The sequence below is a fragment of the Triticum dicoccoides genome, chromosome 7A, assembly GCF_002162155.2.
Source record: "Triticum dicoccoides isolate Atlit2015 ecotype Zavitan chromosome 7A, WEW_v2.0, whole genome shotgun sequence".
Classification (NCBI taxonomy): domain Eukaryota; kingdom Viridiplantae; phylum Streptophyta; class Magnoliopsida; order Poales; family Poaceae; genus Triticum; species Triticum dicoccoides.
The window spans coordinates 737,857,569-737,880,148 of record NC_041392.1 but is presented as its reverse complement, the minus strand read 5'-3'; positions in this window follow the sequence as shown (position 1 = coordinate 737,880,148).

Genomic DNA, 22,580 nt, shown 5'->3' with positions numbered 1-22,580 from the left:
CCCTGTATATAAAGGAGCAAGGTGGAGGCTAGCCCTAGGAGGGCGCACCAGGAGGAGGAGTCCTCCTCCTAGTGGGAGTAGGACTCCCCTTTCCTAGTCCCACTAGGAGGGGGAAAGAAGGAGTGGGATAGGGGAAAGGCAAGGGGGGAGCCCCCCTTCCTTGTCCTATTCGGACTCAAGGGAGGGGGGCACGGCCTGCCCTGGCCGGCCCCTCTCTCTCTCTCTCTCTCTCCACTAGGACCCATCAAGGCCCATTAGTCCCCCAGGGGGTTACGGTAACCCCTCCGGCACTCTAGTTTTCACCGAAACCATCCGGAACACTCCGATGTCCGAATATAGCCGTCCAATATATCAATATTTATGTCTCGACCATTTTGAGACTCCTCGTCATGTCCGTGATCACATCCGGGACTTCGAACTATCTTCAGTACATCAAAACACATAAACTCATAATACCGATCGTCACAGAACGTTAAGCGTGCGGACCCTACGGGTTCGAGAACTATGTAGACATGATCGAGACTCATCTCCGTCAATAACCAATAGCGGAACCTAGATGCTCATATTGGTTCCAACATATTCTACGAAGATCTTTATTGGTCAAACCGCATAACAACATATGTTGTTCCCTTTGTCATCGGTATGTTACTTGCCCGACATTCGATCGTCGGTATCTCAATACCTAGTTCAATCTCGTTACCGGCAAGTCTCTTTACTCATTCCGTAATGCATCGTCCCGCAACTAACTCATTATTCACATTTCTTGCAAGGCTTATAGTGACGTGCATTACCGAGAGGGTCCAGAGATACCTCTCCGACAATCGGAGTGACAACTCCTTCTCTAGAAAGGTGTACCCAACTGTCTTCTATGGGTATCCTATGAAGACACATTTCTCCCAATTTGGGTTTGAGCTTATCAGGATGATACTTTTTCACATAAGCATCGCAACCCCAAACTTTAAGAAATGACAACTTTGGTTTCTTGCCAAACCACACTTCATATGGTGTCGTCTCAACGGATTTAGATGGTGCCCTATTTAACGTGAATGCAACTGTCTTTAATGCATAACCCCAAAACGATAGTGGTAAATCGGTAAGAGACATCATAGATTGCACCATATCTAATAAAGTACGGTTACGATGTTCGGACACACCATTACGCTGTGGTGTTCCAGGTGGCGTGAGTTGCGAAACTATTCCACATTGTTTCAAATGAAGACCAAACTTGTAACTCATATATTCTCCTCCGCAATCAGATTGTAGAATCTTTATTTTCTTGTTACGATGATTTTCCACTTCACTCTGAAATTATATGAACTTTTTAAATGTTTTAGACTTATGTTTCATCAAGTAGATATACCCATATCTGCTCAAATCATCTGTGAAGCTCAGAAAATAACGATACCCGCCACAAGCCTCAACACTCATCGGATCGCATACATCAGTATGTATTATTTCTAATAAGTCAGTTGCTCGCTCCATTGTTCCGGAGAACGGAGTCTTAGTCATCTTGCCCATAAGGCATGGTTCGCAAGCGTCAACTGATTCATAATCAAGTGATTCCAAAATCCCATCAGCATGGATTTTCTTTATGCACTTTACACCAATATAACCTAAACGGCAGTGCCACAAATAAGTTGCACTATCATTATTAACTTTGCATCTTTTGGCTTCAATATTATGAATATGTGTATCACTACGATAGAGATCCAACAAAACCATTTTCATTGGGTGATGACCATAGAAGGTTTTATTCATGTAAACAGAACAACTATTATTCTCTAACTTAAATGAATAACCGTATTGCAATAAACGTGACCAAATCATATTCATGCTCAACGCAAACACCAAATAACACTTATTTAGGTTCAACACTAATCCCGAAAGTATAGGGAGTGTGCAATGATGATCATATCAATCTTGGAACTACTTCCAACACACATCCTCACCTCTCCCTTAACTAGTTTATGTTCATTCTGCAACTCCCATTTCGAGTTACTACTCTTAGCAACTGAACCAGTATCAAATGTCGAGGGGTTGCTATAAACACTAGTAAAGTACACATCAATAACATGTATATCCAATATACCTTTGTTCACTTTGCCATCCTTCTTATCTGCCAAATGCTTGGGGCAGTTCCGCTTCCAGTGACCAGTCCCTTTGCAGTAGAAGCACTTAATCTCAGGCTTAGGTCCAGACTTGGGCTTCTTTACTTGAGCAACAACTTGCTTGCCGTTCTTCTTGAAGTTCCCCTTCTTCCCTTTGCCTGGTCTTGTCAACCATCAACACTTGATGTTCTTTCTTGATTCCTACCTTCGCCGATTTTAGCATCGCGAAGAGCTTGGGAATCGTTTTCGTTATCCCTTGCATATTATAGTTCATCACGAAGGTCCAGTAACTTGGTGATAGTGACTAGAGAACTATGTCAATCACTATCTTATCTGGAAGGTTAACTCCCACTTGATTCAAGCGATTGTAGTACTCAGACATTCTGAGCACATGCTCACTGGTTGAGCTATTCTCCTCCATCTTGTAGGCAAAGTACTTGTCAGAGGTCTCATACCTCTCGACATGGGCATGAGTATGAATTGCCAATTTCAACTCTTGGAACATCTTATATGCTCCATGGTGTTCAAAACATTTTCGATGTCCCGGTTCTAAGCCGTTAAGCATGGTGCACTAAACTATCAAGTAGTCATCGTACCGAGCTTTGCCAAACGATCATAACGTCTGCATTTTCTCCTACAATGGGTCCGTCACCTAGCGGTGCATCAAGGACAAAATTCTTCTGTGCAGCAATGAGGATAATCCTTAGATCATGGACCATGTCCACATCATTGCTACTATCATCTTTCAACATAGTTTTTCTCTAGGAACATATCAAAATAAACGAAGAGCAACATCGCAAGCTATTGATCTACAACATAGTTATGCAAATACAATCAGGAATAAGTTCATGATAAGTTAAAGCTCAGTTAATCATATTACTTAAGAACTCCCACTTAGATAGACATCCCTCTAATCATCTAAGCGATCACATGATCCATATCAACTAAACCATGTCCAATCAACACATGAGATGGAGTAGTTTTCAGTGGTGAACATCACTATGTTGATCATATCTTCTATATGATTCACGCTCGACCTTTCGGTCTCCAGTGTTCCGAGGCCATAGCTGCATATGCTAGGCTCGTCAAGTTTAAACCGAGTATTCTGCGTGTGCAAAAATGGCTTGCACCCATTGTATGTGAACGTAGAGCTTATCACACCCGATCATCACGTGGTGTCTCAGCACGATGAACTGTCGCAATGGTGCATACTCAGGGAGAACACTTGTACTTTGAAATTTAGTGAGACATCATCTTATAATGCTACCGTCGAACTAAGAAAAATAAGATGCATAAAGGATAAACATCACATGCAATCAATATAAGTGATATGATATGGCCATCATCATCTTGTGCCTTTGATCTCCATCTCCAAAGCACCGATATGATCACCATCGTTACCGGCACGACACCTTGATCTCCATCGTAGCATCATTGTTGTCTCGCCAACTATTGCTTCTACGACTATCGCTACCACTTAGTGATAAAGTAAAGCAATTACATAGTGATTGCATTTCATACAATAAAGCGACAACCAGATGGCTCCTGCCAGTTGCCGGTAACTCTGTTACAAAACATGATTATCTCATACAATAAATTTTAGCATCATGTCTTGACCATATCACATCACAACATGCCCTGCAAAAACAAGTTAGACGTCCTCTACTTTGTTGTTGCAAGTTTTACGTGGCTGCAACGGGCTGAGCAAGAACCATTCTTACCTACGCATCAAAACCACAACGATATTCGTCAAGTATGTGATGTTTTAACCTTCAACAAGGACCGGCCATAGCCACACTCGATTCAACTAAAGTTGGAGAAACTGACACCCGCCAGCCACCTGTGTGTGAAGCACGTCGGTAGAACCAGTCTCGCGTAAGCGTACGCGTAATGTCGGTCTGGGCCGCTTCATCGAACAATACCGCCGAATCAAAGTATGACATGCTGGTAAGCAGTATGACTATTATCGCCCACAACTCACTTGTGTTCTACTCGTGCATATAACATCTACGCATAAACCTGGCTCGGATGCCACTGTTGGTGAACGTAGTAATTTCAAAAAAAAATCCTGTGCACACGCAAGATCATGGTGATGCATAGCAACGAGAGGGGAGAGTGTCATCCATGTACCCTCGTAGACCGTAAGCGGAAGCGTTATGACAACTCGGTTGATGTATTCGTACGTCTTCACGATCGACCAATCCTAGTACCGAACGTACGGCACCTCCGCGATCTGCACACGTTCAGCTCGGTGACGTCCAACGAACTCACGATCCAGTAGAACTTCGAGGGAGATTTCCGTCAGCACGACGGCGTGATGACAGTGGTTATGAAGCTACCGACGCAGGGCTTCGCCTAAGCACCGCTACTATATGACCGAGGTGGGATATGGTGGAGGGGGGCACCGCACACGGCTTGGAACAATCAACTTGTGTGTATTAGGGTGCCCCCTCCCCCCGCCCTCGTATATAAAGGAGCAAGGGGGAGGCCGGCCGGCCCTAGGAGGGCGCACCAGGAGGAGGAGTACTTCTCCTAATGGGAGTAGGACTCCCCTTTCCTAGTCCCACTAGGAGGGGGAAGCAAGGAGTGGGAGAGGGGAAAGGCAAGGGGGGGCGCCCCCCTTCCTTGTCCTATTCAGATTCAAGGGGAGGGGGCGCGCGGCATGCCCTGGCCGGCCCCTCTCTCTCCAATAGGACCCATCAAGGCCCATTAGTCCCTCGAGGGGTTCCGGTAACCCCTCCGGCACTTCGGTTTTCTCCGAAACCATCCGGAACACTTCCGTGTCCGAATATAGCCGTCCAATATATCAATCCTTATGTCTCGACCATTTCGAGACTCCTCGTCATGTCCGTGATCACATCCGGGACTCCGAACTATCTTCTGTACATCAAAACACATAAACTCATAATACCGATCGTCACCAAACGTTAAGCGTGCGGACCCTATGGGTTCGAGAACTATGTAGACATGACCTAGACTCATCTCCAGTCAATAACCAATAGCGGAACCTGGATGCTCATATTGGTTCCTACATATTCTACGAAGATCTTTATCGGTCAAACCGCATAACAACATATGTTGTTCCCTTTGTCATCGGTATGTTACTTGCCCAAGATTCGATCATCGGTATCTCAATACCTAGTTCAGTCTCATTACCGGCAAGTCTCTTTACTCGTTCCATAATGCATCGTCCTGCAACTAACTCATTAGTCACATTGCTTGCAAGGCCTATAGTGGCGTGCATTACCAAGAGGGCCCAGAGATACCTCTCTGACAATCGGAGTGACAAATCCTAATCTCGATTCATGCCAACTCAACAAGCACCATTGGAGATACCTGTAGAGCACCTTTGTTATCACCCAGTTATGTTGTGACGTTTGGTAGCACACAAAGTGTTCCTACGGTACTCGGGAGTTGCATAATCTCATAGTCGTAGGAATAGGTATAAGTCATGAAGAAAGCAATAGCAATATACTAAACAATCAAATGCTAAGCTAACGGAATGGGTCAAGTCAATCACATCATTCTCTAATGATGTGATCCCGTTAATCAAATGATAAGTCATGTCTATGGCTAGGAAACTTAACCATCTTTGATTCAACGAGCTAGTCAAGTAGAGGCATACTAGTGACACTCTATTTGTTGGGGAACATAGTAATTTCAAAATTTTCCTACGCACACGCAAGATCATGGTGATGCATAGCAACAAGAGGGGAGAGTGTTGTCTACGTACCCTCGTAGACCGAAGCGGAAGCATTGACGCAACATAGAGGAAGTAGTCGTACGTCTTCCCGATCCGACCGATCCAAGCACCGTTACTCCGGCGCCTCCGAGTTCTTAGCACACGTACAGCTCGATAACGCTCCCCGGGCTCCGATCCAGTAAAGCTTCGGGGATGAGTTCCGTCAACACAATGGCGTGGTGACGATGATGATGTTCTACCGACGCAGGGCTTCGCCTAAGCACTACAACGGTATGACCGAGGTGGAATATGGTGGAGGGGGGCACCGCACACGGCTAAGGAACGATCACGAGGATCAACTTGTGTGTTCTGGGGTGCCCCCCTGCCCCCGTATATAAATGAGCAAGGGGGAGGCCGGCCGGCCCTATGGGGCGCGCTAAAGGGAGGGGGAGTCCTCCTCCTAGTGGGAGTAGGACTCCCCTTTCCTGGTCCAACTAGGAAGAAAGAGGGGGGAGGAAAGAGAGGGAGAGGGAGAGGGAAAGAGGGGCCGCGCCCCCCCCCCCCTAGTCCAATTCGAACTCCCCATGGGGGGCGCCACCTCCTGGGCTGCTGCCCTCTCTCTCCCCTCAGGCCCAATAAGGCCCATTACTTCCCCGGGGGGTTCCGGTAACCCCTCCGGCACTCCGGTTTTATCCGAAATCACCCGGAACACTTCCGGTGTTCGAATATAGTCGTCCAATATATCAATCTTTATGTCTCGACCATTTCGAGACTCCTCGTCATGTCCGTGATCACAACCGGGACTCCGAACTAACTTCGGTACATCAAAATGCATAAACTCATAATAACTGTCATCGTAACGTTAAGCGTGCGGACTCTACGGTTCGAGAACAATGTAGACATGACTGAGACAAATCTCCGGTCAATAACCAATAACGGGACCTGGATGCCCATATTGGCTCCTACATATTCTACGAAGATCTTTATCGGTCAGACCGCATAACAACATACATTGTTCCCTTTGTCATCGGTATGTTACTTGACCGAGATTCGATCGTCGGTATCCAATACCTAGTTCAATCTCGTTACCGGCAAGTCTCTTTACTCGTTCCGTAATACATCATCTCGCAACTAACTCATTGGTTGCGATGCTTGTAAGGCTTATGTGATGTGCATTACCGAGAGGGCCCAGAAATACCTCTCCGACAATCGGAGTGACAAATCCTAATCTCGAAATACGCCAACCCAACATGTACCTTTGGAGACACCTGTAGAGCTCCTTTATAATCACCCAGTTACGTTGTGACGTTTGGTAGCACACAAAGTGTTCCCCCGGTAAACGGGAGTTGCATAATCGCATAGTCATAGGAACATGTATAAGTCATGAAGAAAGCAATAGCAACATAATAACGATCGGGTGCTAAGCTAATGGAATGGGTCATGTCAATCAGATCATACACCTAATGATGTGATCCCGTTAATCAAATAACAACTCTTTGTTTATGGTTAGGAAACATAACCATCTTTGATTAATGAGCTAGTCAAGTAGAGGCATACTAGTGACACTCTGTTTGTCTATGTATTCACACATGTATTATGTTTCCGGTTAATACAATTCTAGCATGAATAATAAACATTTATCATGATATAAGGAAATAAATAATAACTTTATTATTGCCTCTAGGGCATATTTCCTTCAGCCTCCCACTTGCACTAGAGTCAATAATCTAGATTACACAGTAATGATTCTAACACCCATGGAGCCTTGGTGCTGATCATGTTTTGCTCGTGGAAGAGGTTTAGTCAACGGGTCTGCTACATTCAGATCCGTATGTATCTTGCAAATCTCTATGTCTCCCACCTGGACTAGATCCCGGATGGAATTGAAGCGTCTCTTGATGTGCTTGGTTCTTTTGTGAAATCTGGATTCCTTTGCCAAAGCAATTGCACCAGTATTGTCACAAAAGATTTTCATTGGACCCGATGCACTAGGTATGACACCTAGATCAGATATGAACTCCTTCATCCAGACTCCTTCGTTTGCTGCTTCCGAAGTAGCTATGTACTCTGCTTCACATGTAGATCCCGCCACAACGCTTTGTTTAGAACTGCACCAACTGACAGCTCCACCGTTTAATGTAAACACGTATCCGGTTTGCGATTTAGAATCGTCCGGATCAGTGTCAAAGCTTGCATCAACGTAACCGTTTACGATGAGCTATTTGTCACCTCCATATACGAGAAACATATACTTAGTCCTTTTCAGGTACTTCAGGATGTTCTTGACCGCTATCCAGCGATCCACTCCTGGATTACTTTGGTACCTCCCTGCTAGACTTATAGCAAGGCACACATTAGGTCTGGTACACAACATTGCATACATGATAGATCCTATGGCTGAAGCATAGGGAACATCTTTCATTTTCTATCTATCTTCTGCAGTGCTCGGGCATTGAGTCTGACTCAACTTCACACCTTGTAACACAGGCAAGAACCCTTTCTTTGCTTGATCCAATTTGAACTTCTTCAAAATCTTGTCAAGGTATGTGCTTTGTGAAAGTCCAATTAAGCGTCTTGATCTATCTCTATAGATCTTTATTCCTAATATGTAAGGAGCTTCTCCGAGGTCTTTCATTGAAAAACTCTTATTCAAGTATCCCTTTATGCTATCTAGAAATTCTATATCATTTCAAATCAGTAATATGTCATCCACATATAATATCAGAAATGCTACAGATCTCCCACTCACTTTCTTGTAAATACAGGCTTCTCCGAAAGTCTGTATAAAACCAAATGCTTTGATCACACTATCAAAGCATTTATTCCAACTCCGAGAGGCTTGCACCAGTCCATAAATGGATCGCTGGAGCTTGCACACTTTGTTAGCTCCCTTTTGATCAACAAAACCTTCCGGTTGCATCATATACAATTCTTCTTCCAGAAATCCATTCAGGAATGCAGTTTTGACATCCATCTGCCAAATTTCATAATCATAAAATGCGGCAATTGCTAACATGATTCGGACAGACTTAAGCATCGCTACGGGTGAGAAGGTCTCATCGTAGTCAATCCCTTGAACTTGTCGAAAACCTTTTGCGACAAGTCGAGCTTTGTAGACAGTAACATTACCGTCAGCGTCAGTCTTCTTCTTGAAGATCCATTTATTCTCAATTGCTTGCCGACCATCGGGCAAGTCAACCAAAGTCCAGACTTTGCTCTCATACATGGATCCCATCTCAGATTTCATGGCTTCAAGCCATTTTGTGGAATTTGGGCTCACCATCGCTTCTTCATAGTTCATAGGTTCATCATGATCTAGTAGCATGACTTCCAGAACAGGATTACCGTACCACTCTGGCGCGGATCTTACTCTGGTTGATCTACGAGGTTCAGTAGTATCTTGTTCTGAAGTTTCATGATCATTATCATTAGCTTCCTCACTAATTGGTGTAGGTGTCGCAGAAACAGGTTTCTGTGATGTACTACTTTCCAATAAGGGAGCAGGTACAGTTACCTCGTCAAGTTCTACTTTCCTCCAACTCACTTCTTTCGAGAGAAACTCCTTCTCTAGAAAGGATCCATTCTTAGCAACGAATGTCTTGCCTTCGGATCTGTGATAGAAGGTGTACCCAACAGTCTCCTTTGGGTATCCTATGAAGACACATTTCTCCGATTTGGGTTCGAGCTTATCAGGTTGAAGCTTTTTCACATAAGCATCGCAGCCCCAAACTTTAAGAAACGACAACTTTGGTTTCTTGCCAAACCATAGTTCATAAGGCGTCGTCTCAGCGGGTTTTGATGGTGCCCTATTTAACGTGAATGCGGCCGTCTCTAAAGCATAACCCCAAAACGATAGCGGTAAATCAGTAAGAGACATCATAGATCGCACCATATCTAGTAAAGTACGATTACGACGTTCGGACACACCATTACACTGTGGTGTTCCGGGTGGCGTGAGTTGCGAAACTATTCCGCATTGTTTCAAATGTACACCAAACTCGTAACTCAAATATTCTCCTCCACGATCAGATCGTAGAAACTTTATTTTCTTGTTACGATGATTTTCAACTTCACTCTAAAATTGTTTGAACTTTTCAAATGTTTCAGACTTGTGTTTCATTAAGTAGATATACCCATATCTGCTTAAGTCATCTGTGAAGCTGAGAAAATAACGATATCCGCCACGAGCCTCAATATTCATAGGACCACATACATCTGTATGTATGATTTCCAACAAATCTGTTGCTCTCTCCATAGTACTGGAGAACGGTGTTTTAGTCATCTTGCCCATGAGGCACGGTTCGCAAGTACCAAGTGATTCATAATCAAGTGGTTCCAAAAGTCCATCAATATGGAGTTTCTTCATGCGCTTTATACCGATATGACCTAAACGGCAGTGCCACAAATAAGTTGCACTATCATTATCAACTCTGCATCTTTTGGCTTCAACATTATGAATATGTGTGTTACTACTATCGAGATTCATCAAAAATAGACCACTCTTCAAAGGTGCATGGCCATAAAAGATATTACTCATATAAATAGAACAACCATTATTCTCTGATTTAAATGAATAACCGTCTCGCATCAAACAAGATCCAGATATAATGTTCATGCTCAACGTTGGCACCAAATAACAATTATTTAGGTCTAATACTAATCCCGAAGGTAGATGTAGAGGTAGCGTGCCGACCGCGATCATATCGACTTTGGAACCATTTCCCACGCGCATCGTCACCTCGTCCTTTGCCAGTGTTCACTTAATCCGTAGTCCCTGTTTCGAGTTGCAAATATTAGCAACAGAACCAGTATCAAATACCCAGGTGCTACTGCGAGCATTAGAAAGGTACACATCAATAACATGTATATCACATATACCTTTGTTCACCTTGCCATCCTTCTTATCCGCCAAATACTTGGGGCAGTTCCGCTTCCAGTGACCAGTCTGCTTGCAGTAGAAGCACTCAGTTTCAGGCTTAGGTCCAGACTTGGGTTTCTTCTCTTGAGTAGCAACTTGCTTGCCGTTCTTTTTGAAGTTCCCCTTCTTCTTCCCGTTGCCCTTTTTCTTGAAACTAGTGGTCTTGTTGACCATCAACACTTGATGCTCCTTCTTGATTTCTACCTCCGCAGCTTTCAGCATTGCGAAGAGCTCGGGAATAGTCTTATTCATCCCTTGCATATTATAGTTCATCACGAAGCTCTTGTAGCTTGGTGGCAGTGATTGGAGAATTCTCTCAATGACGCAATCATCTGGAAGATTAACTCCCAATTGAATCAAGTGATTATTATACCCAGACATTTTGAGTATATGCTCACTGACAGAACTGTTCTCCTCCATCTTGTAGCTATAGAACTTATTGGAGACTTCATATCTCTCAATCCGGGCATTTGCTTGAAATATTAACTTCAACTCCTGGAACATCTCATATGCTCCATGACGTTCAAAACGTCGTTGAAGTCCCGATTCTAAGCCGTAAAGGATGGCACACTGAACTATCGAGTAGTCATCAGCTTTGCTCTGCCAGACGTTCATAACATCTGGTGTTGCTCCAGCAGCAGGCCCGGCACCCAGCGGTGCTTCCAGGACGTAATTATTCTGTGCAGCAATGAGGATAATCCTCAAGTTACGGACCCAGTCCGTGTAATTGCTACCATCATCTTTCAACTTTGCTTTCTCAAGGAACGCATTAAAATTCAACGGAACAACATCATGGGCCATCTATCTACAATCAAACATACATAAGCAAGATACTATCAGGTACTAAGTTCATGATAAATTTAAGTTCAATTAATCAAATTACTTAAAGAACTCCCACTTAGATAGACATCCCTCTAATCCTCTAAGTGATCACGTGATCCAAATCAACTAAACCATAACCGATCATCACGTGAAATGGAGTAGTTTTCAATGGTGAACATCGTTACGTTGATCATATCTACTATATGATTCACACTCGACCTTTCGGTCTCCGTGTTCCGAGGCCATATCTGCATATGATAGGCTCGTCAAGTTTAACCTGAGTATTCTGCGTGTGCAAAACTGGCTTGCACCCGTTGTAGATGGACGTAGAGCTTATCACACCCGATCATCACGTGGTGTCTGGGCACGATGAACTCTGGCAATGGTGCATACTCAGGGAGAACACTTTTATCTTGATAATTTAGTGAGAGATCATCTTATAATGCTACCGTCAATCAAAGCAAGATAAGATGCATAAAAGATAAACATCACATGCAATCAATATAAGTGATATGATATGGCATCATCATCTTGTGCCTGTGATCTCCATCTCCGAAGCACCGTCATGATCACCATCGTCACCGGCGCGACACCTTTATCCCCATCATAGCATCGTTGTCATCTCGCCAATCTTATGCTTACACGACTATCGCTACCGCTTAGTGATCAAGGAAAGCATTACAGCGCGATTGCATTGCATACAATAAAGCGACAACCATATGGCTCCTGCCAGTTGCCGATAACTCGGTTACAAAACATGATCATCTCATACAATAAAATATAGTATCTTGTCTTGACCATATCACATCACAACATGCCCTACAAAAACAAGTTAGACGTCCTCTACTTTGTTGTTGCAAGTTTTACGTGGCTGCTACGGGCTTAAGCAAGAACCAATCTTACCTACGCATCAAAACCACAACGATAGTTTGTCAAGTTGGTGCTGTTTTAACCTTCGCAAGGACTGGGCGTAGCCATACTCGGTTCAACTAAAATTGGAGTAACTGTCACCCGCAAGCCACCTCTGTGCAAAGCACGTCGGGAGAACCGGTCTCGCGTAAGCGTACGCGTAATGTTGGTCCGGACCGCTTCGTCCAACAATACCGCCGAACCAAAGTATGACATGCTGGTAAGCAGTATGACTTATATCGCCCACAACTCACTTGTGTTCTACTCGTGCATATAACATCAACACATAAAACCTGGCTCGGATGCCACTGTTGGGGAACATAGTAATTTCAAAATTTTCCTACGCACACGCAAGATCATGGTGATGCATAGCAACAAGAGGGGAGAGTGTTGTCTACGTACCCTCGTAGACCGAAGCGGAAGCGTTGACGCAACGTAGAGGAAGTAGTCGTACGTCTTCCCGATCCGACCGATCCAAGCACCGTTACTCCGGCGCCTCCGAGTTCTTAGCACACGTACAGCTCGATAACGCTCCCTGGGCTCCGATCCAGCAAAGCTTCGGGGATGAGTTCCGTCAGCACAACGGCGTGGTGACGATGATGATGTTCTACCGACGCATGGCTTTGCCTAAGCACTACAACGATATGACCGAGGTGGAATATGGTGGAGGGGGGCACCGCACACGGCTAAGGAACGATCACGAGGATCAACTTGTGTGTTCTAGGGTGCCCCCCTGCCCCCGTATATAAAGGAGCAAGGGGGAAGGCCGGCCGGCCCTATGGGGCGCGCCAAAGGGAGGGGGAGTCCTCCTCCTAGTGGGAGTAGGACTCCCCTTTCCTAGTCCAACTAGGAAGAAAGAGGGGGAAGGAAAGAGAGGGAGAGGGAGAGGGAAAGAGGGGCCGCGCCCCCCCTCCCTAGTCCAATTTGGACTCCCCATGGGGGGCGCGCGCCACCTCCTGGGCTGCTGCCCTCTCTCTCCCCTCAGGCCCAATAAGGCCCATTACTTCCCCGGGGGGTTCCGGTAACCCCTCCGGCACTCCGGTTTGATCCGAAATCACCCGGAACACTTCTGGTGTCCGAATATAGTCATCCAATATATCAATCTTTATGTCTCGACCATTTCGAGACTCCTCGTCATGTCCGTGATCACATCCGGGACTCCGAACTAACTTCGGTACATCAAAATGCATAAACTCATAATAACTGTCATCGTAACGTTAAGCATGCGGACCCTATGGTTCGAGAACAATGTAGACATGACTGAGACAAATCTCCAGTCAATAACCAATAGCGGGACCTGGATGCCCATATTGGCTCCTACATATTCTACGAAGATCTTTATCGGTCAGACCGCATAACAACATACGTTGTTCCCTTTGTCATCGGTATGTTAATTGCCCGAGATTCGATCGTCGGTATCCAATACCTAGTTCAATCTCGTTACCGGCAAGTCTCTTTATTCGTTCCGTAATACATCATCTCGCAACTAACTCATTGGTTGCAATGCTTGTAAGGCTTATGTGATGTGCATTACCGAGAGGGCCCAGAGATACCTCTCCGACAATCGGAGTGACAAATCCTAATCTCGAAATACGCCAACCCAAATGTACCTTTGGAGACACCTGTAGAGCTCCTTTATAATCACCCAGTTACGTTGTGATGTTTGGTAGCACACAAAGTGTTCCTCCGGTAAACGGGAGTTGCATAATCTCATAGTCATAGGAACATGTATAAGTCATGAAGAAAGCAATAGCAACATACTAAACGATCGGGTGCTAAGCTAATGGAATGGGTCATGTCAATCAGATCATTCACCTAATGATGTGATCCCGTTAATCAAATAACAACTCTTTGTTTATGGTTAGGAAACATAACCATCTTTGATTAACGAGCTAGTCAAGTAGAGGCATACTAGTGACACTCTGTTTGTCTATGTATTCACACATGTATTATGTTTCCGGTTAATACAATTCTAGCATGAATAATAAACATTTATCATGATATAAGGAAATAAATAATAACTTTATTATTGCCTCTAGGGCATATTTCCTTCACTATTTTGTCTATGTATCCACACATGTACTAAGTTTCCGTTTAATACAATTCTAGCATGAATAATAAACATTTATCATGATATAAGGAAATATAAATAACAACTTTATTATTGCCTCTAGGGCATATATTTTCTTCAATGCGCTTGTTGGGAGACAACCCAATATTTTTATTTTTCTGTTTTTATGAGTTCACACATTATTATTTCTGTAGTAATTGTGTTTTAGTGTTTTAATTAGTGTTTGAGCCAATTAAGACCTTTGGGATGGTCCACGGTGATAGTTGATTTAATTTTGTTGAGAAACAGAAATGTTTACTCTAGTAGCAGAATTTTCAAAATTCCCTGGAGCGTGATAAAGATCTGAATGTTTTACACAAGATTGATATACAAATTTCCCAGGTTGTCCTAATTTTTCAGAAGTTTTAGAGTTCAGAAGTTTACGAAGTTTCCAGACTGCTACAGACTATTCTGTTTTTGACAGATTCTGTTTTCTATGTGTTGTTTGCTTATTTTGATGAATCTATGGGTAGTATCAGGGGGTATGAACCATGGAGAAGTTGGAATACAGTATATATCAGATCATTATAAATTTAGAATGAGTTCACAACAGTACCTAAAGTGGTGATTTATTTTCTTATACTAACGGATCTCATGAGTTTTCTGTTGAGTTTTGTGTTGTGAAGTTTTCAAGTTTTGGGTAAAGATTTGATGGACAATGGAATAAGGAGTGGCAAGAGCCTAAGCTTGGGGATGACAAAGGCACCCCAAGGTAATATTAAAGGATGGCCAAGCATCTAAGTTTGGGGATGCCCCGGATGGCATGCCCTCTTTGTCACGACCGGTTTTCCAATAAAAATGTTTATTGAGAAACCAATCTTTTGAGTCCAGTATGAGAAAAATCCTCCTTACCGGTAGACAAATTCTTGATACAATAAGCCAGTAGCATAAAATATATTACAGGGTCGAGCTACGGTTTCTCAACCAAATTATTACAAGCACGCCAATAATTATACATAATGGCGGACATGACACAGTGGTGTGGAGGCATACTACTGACTCGAGGATAGGGTGGTGGTGGAAAATCACAGCGGGGAGTGAGATACATGACTCTAAAACTGGCATCTCATCGAGCGTCGAGGTGAGGCTCGATGAATTTATTTGGTAGCGGAAGCGGATATAATACAGTGGCCAAATCCAGGGTCGCACGAGACTGACTGGGATTCCTCTAGGCATCGGACTCGCTATCAAATTCTTCATCCATGAGATCGCCTTCGTCAGCATCTGGCCAAATCAACAAGCCAGGTGAGTACTTTGAAAGTACTCGCAAGACAGTTCGGACGTAAAATATAACAAATGCATGCATGGATGCGTCATGAGTATTTTAACAGTGGCACATTAATTCGTAAAAACAAGACAGGTAAAAAGGGGGTCGGCGGTAGTCCGCTCAAAAACCCAACAAAATAACTGTAAACCCAATCGGGTGTCTGAAGCGACACCTCGATTGGAAGATAAATAAATAAATCACGCCGTAGTCGGGCGTCTAGGCGACACCACATAAAGGGCTTTAAAAGAAATGCCACAGTCGGGCGTCTGAGCGACGCCACATAAATGGCTTTAAAAGAAATGCCACAGTCGGGCGTCTGAGCGACGCCACATAAAGGGCTTTAAAAGAAATGCCACAGTCGGGCGTCTGAGCGACGCCACATAAAGGGCTTTAAAAGAAATGCCACAGTCGGGCGTCTGAGCAACGCCACATAAAGGGCTTTAAAAGAAATGCCACAGTCGGACGTCTGAGCGACATCGCAGAAAGGGCTTTCATTGAAAGTAAAATATAACAATGCCACAGTCGGACGTCTGAGCGACATCACAGAAAGGGCTTTTATTGAAAGTAAATAATAACAATGCCACAGTCGGACGTCTGAGCGACATCACAAAAATGGCTTTTATTCACAAGTAAATAATACTCATAATAAATATTCAATTCATGAAAATAAACGGGTTAGTCCATCCACAGGAATAAACATTTAACTGGACTTAGCACTCATGTGATTCACCGGAGTCTCTGTCATCAAAACTGACATTTGTCAGGATAAGATAATACCGAACTTGGATATGGAATAGATGATTCAAAGGAATATATGACTCTGCAGAGTTCGTACGAAAATTTTTCCCACAGCCAATGGATTTCCTAGTCACGAAGGACTAGTTCCGTTTACGGTATTTCGGAAGAAAACACAACTAACCAGTACACACCCATCCTACCTCTCGATGCTAGGAATCACCCTAGACATCGTCCAAGAATAACTTTTGAGACGGGGAGATCACAATCTCGAATAGCATGGGATCAAATTTATATACGCGCGCTCTAAGGGGTGCCCCCCTCTCGGTCCCAACCGGAAACACCCATGCCCCCTGACCGGATGACTGGCTTTAATCCAGGGCCATGGAACCATCATCATGGCCTCTCCTTTTGGTGTGTACCAAGAAAGCGGTTTGCAACTTACTAAGCCATATTCCTTGCAGAAAACATGTGGTAGTACAGGGAAGGAAAAATGGAGGGAACTGGACTGATACGGGTTGACACTGAAGTCATATAGCCTGGCATAAGACTGGCATGCTACAACACTGCCATCTTACCCATCCTCATGCCAACACATGGCCATGCATACTCACATCCATCCACTTATGGATTTTCGAAACTCACTTGCCTCATCGTTGCATATAACATGACATTCGTCGGTATGTTCATCAACATGCCATAAAACTACTTAATGCAAACATGCCAAAACAATCATCATATCAAAAGTTCAAACATGCTTTCCTGGTTCAGAGTAGTCAGAGCCTAGCTCGGTGAAGTTCGCGGTCCCGTCACCTCCTTCGGTATCTACAGTATAAAGAAACATACGCGCTAACGTAAATACCGTGAGGTGCACAAAATTATTCCAAATATTTTTCAAATAAATCTGATAAAAAAACTAGACAAAATTTTAAGGAGAACAGAAAAAGAATCAATCACAAATACTTTTCTGTTAAAAAGTTATAAGGGTTTTAGTCCAGGGACTCATCTGTAATGAAACAGAAAGTTCCCAGGGGCTAACTTATAAAAACAGAAAACGATTCGATAAAGAATACGCCGGCCCAGCGGGAAAACGCATTTGGCAGAAGACGTTTTCAGAAAACGGTTCGCTTAGAAAGGACAGAGAGGCTGACAGGCGGGTCCCGCCCGTCAGGTTTGAATTTTTAAAAGAGGCGGCAGAGCTCGACGGTGCCCGAGAGCCGCGGTGGTCGCCGGCGGCGATCCACAGCGAGGCAGGGAGATCGGAGAGTACCTCCGTGTTCAGGGCGCCATTCCGCGTCTGTGGGAGGTGGTGGTGGTCGCCGGCGAACACCACGTCGACGGCGGCCCTTGCTCCGGCGAACGGTGGTTCGGGCGTTGATGGAGCTCGCCGAGGAGGGCTGCAAGGATCGAATTGAAGTGGGGGTTAGCTCTCTGGTTGCTCGAGGAGGGTACTGACGAAGTTTGGGCGCCGGGGATGGCCTCACCGGAGCGAATCGAGACGGAGGCCGAGGCGGAACGGGGCGGCCGGAGTCGGGGGAGGAGACCTCCTCGAGGTCCTCCTAGTGGCCTTGCGGGGCGTTGGTGAGGTGCAGTGGTGGTGCGTGCTCGAGGGTGAGCTCGGGGTCCCCTTTTATAGGCGATCCGAGGCGGTGGCCGTGGACGGATAAGTCCGATGGTGGATTACGGCGGCGCAGTGGCTGGACGGGGAGATTAGGGAGTTGGGCGTCATCGTGGAGGTCTACTGGTCCCATTCAGACGCTAAGCGGACTTGGATTAGGAGCTTGAGTGGGTTTCGACGGAACGGGGCGGCGCGGGCCCGTCGGCGGCAGAGAGCGTGCCCTGTGCTTGCCGGGCCACGGCGACGGTGCTGTGGGGTGTGCTGGCGTGCATGAGGCCACGCGGAGCTACCAGGAGGGTTGGGCGGCGCCGAACGGCGTTCTGCCGCGGTGTTGCCCCCCCCCCCCCTGTCGGTCGTTACGGTGGTTCTGCCGCCGCAAAGCACGCCGGCGCAGGCGGCCCAGGGCGCCACCGACGCCAGGAAGGCGCCAAGCGCGCGTGCGGGGTGCTGGCCAGGGAGAAGGGGCTGCGTGCAACGCGCCAGGATGCACTGTTGACAAGTGACAATTCTCTAACGAAGAAACGACACTGAACTTCTCTGAACTTTCTGAATTTTACTGAAAGTGCAAAGTAACAGTGCCGGCCAGGTGTTCGACAGAATGATTCTGGCATGTAGGGATTTTTCCTTGAGCTGATTTTTGGTGGAGTGGCCTCTCATTGCACCAGGAGACTGCCTGAATTTTTGTGGAATTTTTGGAGAAGTGTAGATATGAATTTCACCAAATTTGTCAAATCTGGTCCAAACTTGCAGTGAGTGAAGTTTGAAAAATTTGAAAAGAAGAAGAGTGGATCAAGATGGTTATAGGTTGTGGGTACTAAGGACTATCCAGGGGAGTTGGTTTGGGCTCAAGGATCAAAGGCATTAGGGTACTTGCTTTGAAAATCACTCAGGCTCAAAGTAATTGGCAGAAATGATTTGAGAGATAAAATAATTGAAATAAAATCCAAAACTTGTTTAGACTTGTTGAGACAGAGAATTTAGATTGTTCAGAGGTGGAGGAAGGGATTTTGAGAAGATTTACTATAGGAGACATGGTAAAACCATGGGTGGTTTTCAAGATAAGAAAAACCTCAAAATTCATAGAGTTCTTTTTATAAGAAAAAGAATAGTTTCCAAAAATACACTTTGAGAAGGGAACCATCAGAGAAAGAGTTTTAAATGATCAAACACCATAGTTTGAAGAAGATACAAAAATAAAAATCCTTGCCAAAGAAGTTTTTAAGAGGAAGGTTTTCTGGAAATTTTTTAAATGGCCTCTTTTCAGAAACCAACAAAGTTTTTGCTGAAAAACCAAATAAAAATTTTGGAGTGTCACACTCTTTCGTCTTCAATCCATCGGTAAATTTACTTGAGGCTATATTTTTATTGACCACATGATATGTGTTTTGCTTAGAGCGTCTTGTATGATATGAGTCTTTGCTTTTTAGTTTTCCACAATAATCCTTTCTGTACACACCTTTTGAGAGGGACACGCATGAATTGTGAATTTATTAGAATACTATTTGTGCTTCACTTATATCTTTTCAGCTAGGCAGTTTGCTCTAGTGCTTCACTTATATCTTTTTAGATCACGACGGTGGCTTTATTTTATAGAAATTGTTGAACTATCTATAGAGATAGATCAAGATGCTTGATAAGTTTTTTCAATGAGTACATACCTTGACAAGATTTTGAAGTAGTTCAAAATTGAACAGTCAAAGAAAGAGTTCTTGCCTATGTTACAAGGTGTGAAATTGAGCAAGACTCAAAGCCCGACCACGACAGAAGATAGAAAGAGAATGATCTAGCAGTAGATCACCGAACAACGGTCAAAATTATCCTTAGTGGAATAAGGATATGTTTCTCGATTATGGAGGTGACAAAAGGTTCATTGTAAAGGGTTACGTCGATGCAAGTTTTGACACTAATCCAGATGACTCTAAGTCTCCATAAGGATACATATTGAAAGTGGGAGCAATTAGCTAAAGTAGCTCCATGCAGAGCATTGTAGACATAGAAATTTGCAAAATACATACGGATCTGAATTTGGCAGACCCGTTGACTAAACTTCTCTCACAAGCAAAACATGATCACACCTTAGTACTCTTTGGGTGTTAATCACATGGCGATGTGAACTATGTTACTGACTCGAGTAAACCCTTTGAGTGTTGGTCACATGGCGATGTGAACTATGGATATTAATCACATGGTGATGTGAACTATTGGTGTTAAATCACATGGCGATGTGAACTAGATTATTAACTCTAGTGCAAGTGGGAGACTGAAGGAAATATGCCCTAGAGGCAATAATAAAGTTTTTATTTATATTTCCTTATATCGTGATAAATGTTTATTACTCATGCTAGAATTGTATTAACGGGAAACTTAGTACATGTGTGAATACATAGACAAACAGAGTGTCACTAGTATGCCTCTACTTGACTAGCTCGTTGAATCAAAGATGGTTAAGTTTCCTAGCCATATACATGAGTTGTCATTTGATTAACGGGATCACATCATTAGAGAATGATGTGATTGACTTGACCCATTCCGTTAGCTTAGCACTTGATCGTTTAGTATGTTGCTATTGCTTTCTTCATGACTTATACATGTTCCTATGACTATGAGATTATGCAACTCCCGAATACCGAAGGAACACCTTGTGTTCTATCAAACGTCATAACGTAACTGGGTGATTATAAAGATGCTCTACAGGTGTCTCCGAAGGTGTTTGTTGGGTTGGCGTAGATCGAGATTAGGATTTGTCACTCCGAGTATCGGAGAGGTATCTTTGGGCCCTCTCGGTAATGCACATCACTATAAGCCTTGCAAGCAATGTAACTAATGATTTAGTTGCGGGATGATGCATTACGGAAAGAGTAAAGAAACTAGCCGGTAACGAGATTGAACTAGGTATTGAGATACCGACGATCGAATCTCGGGCAAGTAACATACCAATGACAAAGGGAACAACGTATGTTGTTATGCGGTTTAACTGATAAAGATCTTCGTAGAATATGTAGGAGCCAATATGAGCATCCAGGCTCCATTGTTGGTTATTGACCAGAGATGAGTCTCGGTCATGTCTACATAGTTCTTGAACCCGTAGGGTGCGCACGCTTAACGTTCGGTGACGATCAGTATTATGAGTTTATGTGTTTTGATGTACCGAAGATAGTTCGGAGTCCTAGATGTGATCACGGACATGACGAGGAGTCTCGAAATGGTCGAGACATAAAGATTGATATATTGGACGGCTATATTCGGACACCGGAAGTGTTTCAGATGGTTTTGGAGAAAACCGGTGTGCCGGAGGGGTTACCGGAACCCCCTGGGGGACTAATGGGCCTTGATGGGCCCTACTGGATAGAGAGAGAGGGGCTGGCCAGGGCAGGCCGTGCGCCCCCTCCCCTTGAGTCCCAGTTGGACAAGGAAGGGGGGCGCCCCCCTTGCGTTCCCCCTCTCCTACTCCTTCCTTCCCCCTCCTAGTGGGACTAGGAAAGGGGAGTCCTACTCCCACTAGGAGGAGGACTCCTCCTCCTGCCGCGCCCTCCTAGGGCCGGCCGGCCTCCCCCCTTTCTCCTTTATATACGGGGCGGGAGGGGGGGCACCCTAGAACACACAAGTTGATTGTTCCAAGCCGTGTGTGGTGCCCCCCTCCACCATATTCCACCTCGATCATATCGTAGCGGTGCTTAGGCGAAGCCCTGCGTCGGTTGTTTCGTCAACACCGTCATCACGACGTCGTGCTGACGGAACTCTCCCTCGAAGCTCTACTGGATCATGAGTTCGTGGGACGTGTGCAGATCGCAGAGGTGCCCTACGTTCGGTACTAGGATCGGTCGATCGTGAAGACGTACGACTACATCAACCGCGTTGTCATAACGCTTCCGCTTATGGTCTACGAGGGTACGTGGATGACACTCTCCCCTCGCGTTGCTATGCATCACCATGATCATGCATGTGCGTAGGATTTTTTTTTGAAATTACTACGTTCCCAGCAGCAACTTGCTAGCATTGCTTGCGACTGCACCTGGTGCCGAAGAGCCCAACCACCCCGGCGGCCCTCTTCCTCCTCTTCTCTGCTTTTTGCATGGCAATATCCTGGTCCTCATGCTCTCCGTGAGCTTCTTTGGTGCCTTCCGGTCTGTTATGCTCTGCAGGTCCGCGCCCACGCCCACAGCCTCTTCCCGACCGGCCTCTGCCATGGCCACCTCTTGCTCCATTGCCTTCAGAGTTCCGTCCTTCTCCTGGACCATTGCCTGGGCCTTTGAACAACGTGGCTTTCAGATCCTTGAAGACTAGGGCTTTAGGGGGGGTCAATTCCATCACCGCACTCTTTAAACAGATGGCCAATATACCCGCAAACTGCACACCAATCGGGAAGGCGCTCATATTTCACCCTAAAGATCACCCTCTGGACTGTGTATTT